This window comes from Hydra vulgaris, chromosome 05, assembly GCF_038396675.1.
Source record: "Hydra vulgaris chromosome 05, alternate assembly HydraT2T_AEP".
In the NCBI taxonomy this organism is placed as follows: Eukaryota; Metazoa; Cnidaria; class Hydrozoa; order Anthoathecata; family Hydridae; genus Hydra; species Hydra vulgaris.
In genome coordinates this window covers 42,595,001-42,602,500 of record NC_088924.1, presented here as the reverse complement: position 1 = coordinate 42,602,500, position 7,500 = coordinate 42,595,001, and the positions used below count along the sequence as shown (strand labels likewise).

General features: G+C 28.2%; 1 protein-coding gene across 2 annotated transcripts in view; it reads right to left on the bottom strand.

The window, feature by feature from the left end:
- Nucleotides 1–7,500, bottom strand: part of LOC101234658 (uncharacterized) — a 119,733-nt gene that overhangs the window by 19,124 nt on the left and 93,109 nt on the right. The gene's annotated exons all lie outside the window — the stretch shown is intronic.

Sequence of the window (7,500 nt, the reverse complement as noted above, 5' to 3'; positions counted from 1 at the left end):
ATCAGAAACCAGAGGCCACTTGTATCTGATTAATTCATAAATGGCTTATAAAGTAAACTTTTGGATTATGACTGAGTTGATATAAAGATTGGATTTTGGATAAATCATTTGTGTCTATCTATTATTTGCTTCCTGTTTTTGAAGATAATGTTTTTTTTTATTATAACTATGATATGGGGCTTAGAAACCCAACAGCCTTTACTTGTAATAAAGTGTTAGGTAAATGAGGATGCATGAATTTTACAAAGACATCTTCATTTTCCTCATCAACTTCTGATTCCAAACCAACCCAGTTAAGCATTTCATATTTACAGATATATTATTTTCTTGTAACAATTTCTTAAAGTCATTGTTATGAGTAAAGTAAAAGTGAAGTAAATTCCTCCTGCTCAGAGACTTTTTTGATATTTATATTTATTGCATACTGCGTAATAAATTGGTGGAAACTTCATGTACTAGATAAAATCTTTGCATTATTTAATTGGGGAGTCAAAGATTTATGCACTGAAAAAATATCTTTGTCTTTTAAATATGAGAAGTGGATACCAAATATGTTACCTTTAGAAAAACTGAAAATTTCTTCAGCTTTCTGAATTTGTAAGTCAATTAGATTTGAAGACTAGCAGTTGAAAAAAGTCTTTTAACTGTTCCACCTGATGGAACAGTTAAAAGACTTTTTTGATGGAACAGTTAAAAGCCTGATCATGTTTGTTATAAATAACTACAAGATGTAGTGTACATTGCTGTTGGTTCAAGTGGTAACTCTGGACTTCGTCTTGTATGACAAAGTTGAAGTTTTCTGCAAAATCAACTAAAACAATACTTTTATTTGGGGTATGCATAATTTCAACTTATTCAAATATTTACTTTGTGCTTTAGCAATGATGAATGGATGAATTTAGCAAGGATGAATGGGATGTTATTTTATTAAGCTTTTCACAAAGAGTTTCAATGAATTTGCCTACTGTAGACATGTAACTAAGAAGCTCTGCTCTGTTATACTCCATTGTTTGTATTCAATTATTTCACCTTCATCAACTTCTGTTTTGCAATAGAATTGCCATTTCATAAATGATAACATTTGAATTCCAGGGCAAGGATTACATCTATGTACCATTAAATCTCTGCTACAAACAATGTTTGTAGCAGAGAGTTAAGAGTTAATAGAATTATATAAAAGTTTTTACCAGTTATAAAAAATTATTCAAAAGAAACAATGTTACTTTTGTGTAATTTTTGATGACTGATAAAAACTGTCACTGCCAATAACAAATAATTTAAAAAAAGTTATGAACACATACCTATATATATTTTTTACAAAATATTTTTACAACAAATTTCTAAAATAAACATACATGGGATTTTTGAGATTTCCTAACAACTTTTCTCAACTTTGCATCAAAACACTTTAAAGTATCTATGATTTAAGTATTTTAATAAAAGCAAAAAAAGTAAAAAAAAAAAAAAAGGATTAAAGAAAAAAGAATGCTACCATGGTTTACCAGGCCTCTGTTCTGTCTTTATTAGAATATCCAAAATAGCTATAGATGTAATACAATAATAAAACCCACACTGATTTTAATAGTTGAACAGTAACTCATAAAACAAAAACTATAGTAAAATTAAAATGGCTGCAAAACAAAAAACCTGTCTAAAATAGCTGATTTTAAAGTAATTTTAAATCTCCAAAACCTATTTTATATCAGTGCTGAAATTTTGCAAAGTCTATGTAATATAGGTGACCAATTTTTACAAACTATGAAGAAAATGTGAGATGGTTGGTTGAAAATTTGAACCTTGAAAATCTGTTGAAATGGTGGGTTGAAAATTGAAAATGGTGGATTAAAAGTTGAAAATGGTGGGTAGAAAATTGAACCTTGAATATTTGTTTTTAATAACCCAGTTATTGTCATTTATGTGTTGCAGATTAACTTTTCTCAGAAGAATAAGGTTGATAAAGCTGTTTGCCACAAAATCATGCTGTTTGTCACAAAAAAAATTCATATTTTAGTACATATTAACAAAAACAATTTGATTCTGCAAATTAATTGCATGAGTATTAAATGATACACACTTGTTCTAAGTAAAAAACCAAAAGTAAAAAATTATGTTTTTAAAAATTAACATATTTTAACTGAATACCGTATAACTTTTTTAAAAAAGAAAAAAGGTAAAAATCAAAAAAGTAAACAATATTTTTTAAAATAAACATATATTTTTTAAAAAACATGATTTTTTAAAATATATATTTATAATATAATATTCTACTTTTTTGATTTTTTCGAAATTGTAACTTAGCGACATGTTTTTTCCCATGAAAAGTCACTCGGCAAAATTCACTAATTTGAAAATACAAACTTTTTTTCTTACCGGCAACATAAACCTCGCAAAAATTTTTTCAGACTTTATTTGCAAAAAAGTTAATCCAAGCAAACGGTTCTTTGGATCTTTTTACAATTTTAAGGAACATCTATAAAATATCTAATGCTAAATATATTAAAAATAAAAGCAGTTTGTTTTTTTGCACAACGCCTTTCATTGCACATGAAAGGCTTATTTAATTTTGGTTTCATTAAATATTTTTTTGTTTAAAAAATATTGATTTTCGAATTGCATAATTTAGGGATGAACCCTTATCTTATGTACTTGGTACAAGATTAACCATACTTTCACATTGATTTTCACATTGATTCTCTTACTACATCATGAATGAAAATTCTGTAATTTGTTTTTAAACCTGAAAGCACATTCAAGAGTACATTTTTATAAGAAATATCACAGCTTTTTTGTCTAATTCTTGTTACAATGCTGCATTGAGTAATACTACAAATATTGACATGCACAATCAACACTTTTCATAAAATGTGACAGTTTTTATTGGCTCATCGTTTTGTAACAAAATGTGATTATATTCTACAATTTATTTTACTTGATGTAACAAAGGAATGGATATGTGAACCTACTCCAGAAAATAAAAATATTCCTTATAATATAACTTTTTAAGAAAGAAGCACAGTACAGTGATCAATCCCCACCACATCCCTGATAGATCAATCCACACCACATCACTGGGCTTAACTTTTCCTTAAGCAACAGCCTAGTTTTTCAAGTTTGTCAAGCCTAGTTTGTCAAACATTGCCAAATTGTTATTGAGTCTAAAAATAAAGAGCATCAAAAATAAATCTTTTAAAATAAATATAAAATATTATAACTTTATTTTAATTTTTGCACTTATAAATTTTACAAAATTTTGCACTTTCAATTTTATAAAATTTTGCACTTATAAATATTTATAACATGTATATTATAAACTCATTATGATATTAAATCAATGTTGAAAAAAATAAAAAAGCGCTTAATGTCATGATCCTAAAAAATATTTTTAGGAAGAAGAGTACTTTTAAGGGTTACTGGAATATAAGTCCCATAATCTGGATTTATCTTTCACTTAAGAAAATTTGAATTCAAGTTTTACATAAAACTATGTTAAAAACTTGAAATATATAAATCTATTAAAGCTTATAAAATTATTTCTAGAGGGTGTAAAATAAAAATCTGTTGCAAAATAGGAAAATGTAATTTTACTTTTTGAAAATTCAAATTTCAAATTTTTGCATGATTCTAAAGCTTTCTTTTGGGAAACTACCATCAACATCGACTTTTAGTTTCACAATGTAGTCAGAAAAGTTTATGCTTGCAAATACCTAATGAAAGAGTGATTGCAAGTCTTTGCAGTGAACAACTCAATTAAGAATTATTACAAGCTTTTCCACACCATAATTTGACATCCCTGTGTTGGGCATAAAAAAGGTCTTTAACTATTTGTTTTAGCCATTTCTTATTATAAATAAAAAAAGTCTTAATTATAAGCTTTAGATGTTTAATTTAGTTAAACTTTTTTTAGACCAAAATTTCTCCAATAACATAACTATCTCTGGACATTAAAACAACACTAACTCTTGTGCCCTGGCTTATTAAACATCCTATTATGCTATATGTCTAGGAATATATTAACTGCTTCACCAGCGCCTTCATTAGTAAGTTACATAGCCTAGTTAATTCATTAGTGAGTTACATTAATTTAACATTAAATTAATTAAATAATTCATTTGATAATATTTAGCTTATTTAATCTATGCATAACTACATAATTAGCATTTTATTTTAGTTAAACATTTGTCTTTGGATGTCAAGAATTGTGCTTTGCCAACTAAACAAATAAAAAAATCTCAAAGGAAATCTCTTATATCAAGACACACTTTGTTAGAAGAGAAATCAAAACCTTAGGCTGGATTTGAAGCTTTCCTTCTTCAAGCCTCATAACAAATACAAATGCTAGTTGAGACTCTTGGAATGTTAAATTTAATTGGTTGCTTAAGCATTTGTTGAACTTTTCAACTGTGTTAATCATTTATTAAACTAGTAAAAAATTGCTTTTGTGGTGACACAAGAAGAAAACAGTCTTTCTATTCACCTCTGGTATAATCGGTTTCTGACATATTATGGCATTATTTTGAATTTGTTTAGAGGCCATGCAAAACATTTTATTGAACTTTATCATATTACTTACTTAGAATTTGTAAAGTAGTAAAAAAATTAAATAAACTTAATTTTTCTTTAAAAAAACCTTTTTTTTCCCTAAAACTAAATAAAGTTTCTATTCTAAATTATTATATTTAAAACCTCTTAGCAACAACTGTTTGATATTAAAACTAATAAAAATTAAAGTATTAAAGTTTAAATTTTCCTTAACCTTATTTATTTAACATTTGTAAACATTTCTAATCCACTAATGCACTTGTTGGCATGCAAACAATACATTTTATGTGGGACTGGGTGCAAGTCAAATCTGATTACTTGTAGAATAGAGTAATGAAAACTAGAAGTAAAATAGAATTTAGGCTCCTAGACCATTCGAAGAAAGAATTTTTGAAGGTTTTTGTTTATTTGCATAAATCAAAAAAAATTATCTGCAATAATTCCAGCATTGTGTATGACATGCTGGAATTGTTGCAGATCAAATTACTGATATCTGGAATAAAGCTCGAGTTCTAATAAAGCAGCCCTACCACATAATTCCCATGTCGAAAATGATGCTTCCATTAATTTTAATAACTTTTCATTTTAAAAAGATATTTATTGAGAAAAATTGGAACAATATATATATCAATCATTTTCAACAACTTTTTTCCATCATTCTGGTAACATGATGGTAACTACCATTTTCGTACTTCTTTAACATTTCGAAACTGTGTACCAACCAAATCATGCTGCATCAATCTGAACAAGTGACAATCAAAAGATGCAATGTTTTAAGAACACGCTGGGTGTGGCAAAACTTCCAATTCAAGCTGCAACAATGTATCCTTTAAAGCTCTTGCTACATGTGGCTGAGAACTGTTATGCAAGAGAATACCTTTGCATTTGTTACTCACAAATGCTATTTTTTTTTTGGCAATATGTCATTCAATTTGTTTAACTGACATCAATAGGCATCTACAGTAATACCTTTGCATAATTTTACCAGATCATTACTACACCCTCTGAATGAATATTCTGCTTCGGTATCAAAGTAGTAGACTCTCCAGAACTAACCCATGATCCATATATTTAAAACTGTTGTATTAGATCCCATTTTTATCACTAATCACAACCACAGGAAACCCTTATTTGCCTGGCAAGCAATTAAATTGCCATGTTAAGATGTTTCAAAATATCATTTTCAGTCAATTTATGTCGTAGCTATTTTCCTTCCTTTTAGATTTTTTCCATTGCATTTAAACATCTGGATAGAGTTAATTTATTAATTTCAAAGCTGTCGAATTGAGTTAATTCATAAATTCTTTTAGAGTTTGAGCTTGGTTTTCAACCAATAAGTTTTACAATCCATTGAACATTTTTTGATCTTCTAGACCATTCTTTGTTATCGTCATCAAAATCACCACTTTTACTCATTGAAACCAAAACAAACAATTCAGATATGACAAAGCAGCATCATCATAAATTTTTAAAAACTGTTTGATGGACTTAGGCAGCAAATTTCTTTAAATCAAACAACATAAATAAGGAGTGTCAAAAAAGCAATTAAATCGGGTCATGCTGAAAGGGGATAAGTCACAAAAATTGAAAATTGAGTCAATAATGGTTTTGATGTTTCAAGAAAAAGTTTCAACTATTTATGATAAAACTAGACATGTCAGACGCTTGGTTACCACAGTATTTGCAATCAATTGTAGAACTGTTCATGATAGAAGGAGTTAAGTCACTGACTTTAGCAATATATCTTCTTTTAGCATAAAATTCCTCTTATGCAGGCCACAGACATAGCTCGGCAACTAACTATAACAAATAATATGAGGCAGTTGTTGTTTTTGTTTATTGTATAGTACTGTATAGCTTAACCTAAATAAGAATTAACTTTATGTTTTGTGTTCTTAGTCTTATGTTATATCATAGATAAGTGTGAAACATGGAAATAAATCCAGATGAAAGTTATGAGCTTCTTGAGAAAATTTCCAAAAAGTTTGAAATATGCAGTATAAAATTGTTTTTTGTTTTTTTAAATGCAAAAGGAACAACTGTCATGAGGCTATTAATGAAGAGGATAAAATGGATATATCAAACCATTTCCATACCTTCAACATTTAAGAGGAGCAGAATTTGTTCCAATAATCCTTGATTGATTCTTAAGAAATAAAACAGAGACAACCCAGGAAGGAAAAGAGTTTAAAAAGTGCTACCTTTAAGTATCGCGTTATGGTGGATTTTGATCGAGTGCATGTTGGTTTTGAAGTTTTTTTAAGTTTACATACTATTACAAAAAAAACGAATTAAGAGATTGTGAGCATTGAAAATGATTGGGAAAAGCCCAGTGGATTATAAAGGATATCATATAAAACAAGCATTGCCTGAAGAAAACAAACTTTTTATGAGACAGCACACTGAAAGCTTTCCACCTAAAGAAAGCCACTATCTTGAAAAGCTTATATGCTATCTAGATGCCACTTTAAATGTTAAAACTATGTATAGGCTGTTTAAAGAAAAAAAAATTTCAAAAAAGTTGGTGAAACGAAGTTTTTTAACTAATTAAAAGAAAATTATAATCTTTCCTTTAGAAGGCTGCAATTTGACATATCCTGCACTTGCAAAGAACTCAATTTAAAATTAAAGAGTCCTCGTCTCAATGAGGCAGCAAGGAGATGTGCTTAATCTGAACTTAATGTACATAAATACATGATTGAATCCGAAAATACGTCAATGACAAGAACAATAGTCAAATATTATAATCATGTTTTAATTTTATGCAGAATATATAAATCCAAAAAATACCAGTGCAAGAAACCTATCTGAGGTAACTTTCAATTAATGTTTTTTGTGTTCAGAAAAATAAAAGTAAAAAAGCACACGTTTTTGTTTACCACCATGGCACAGCAGGCAAGAATCCAGATGTAGTGTGTTCCCTTCTATTTAACTATTTAATGAAGGTAGAGCAGCAGTTTA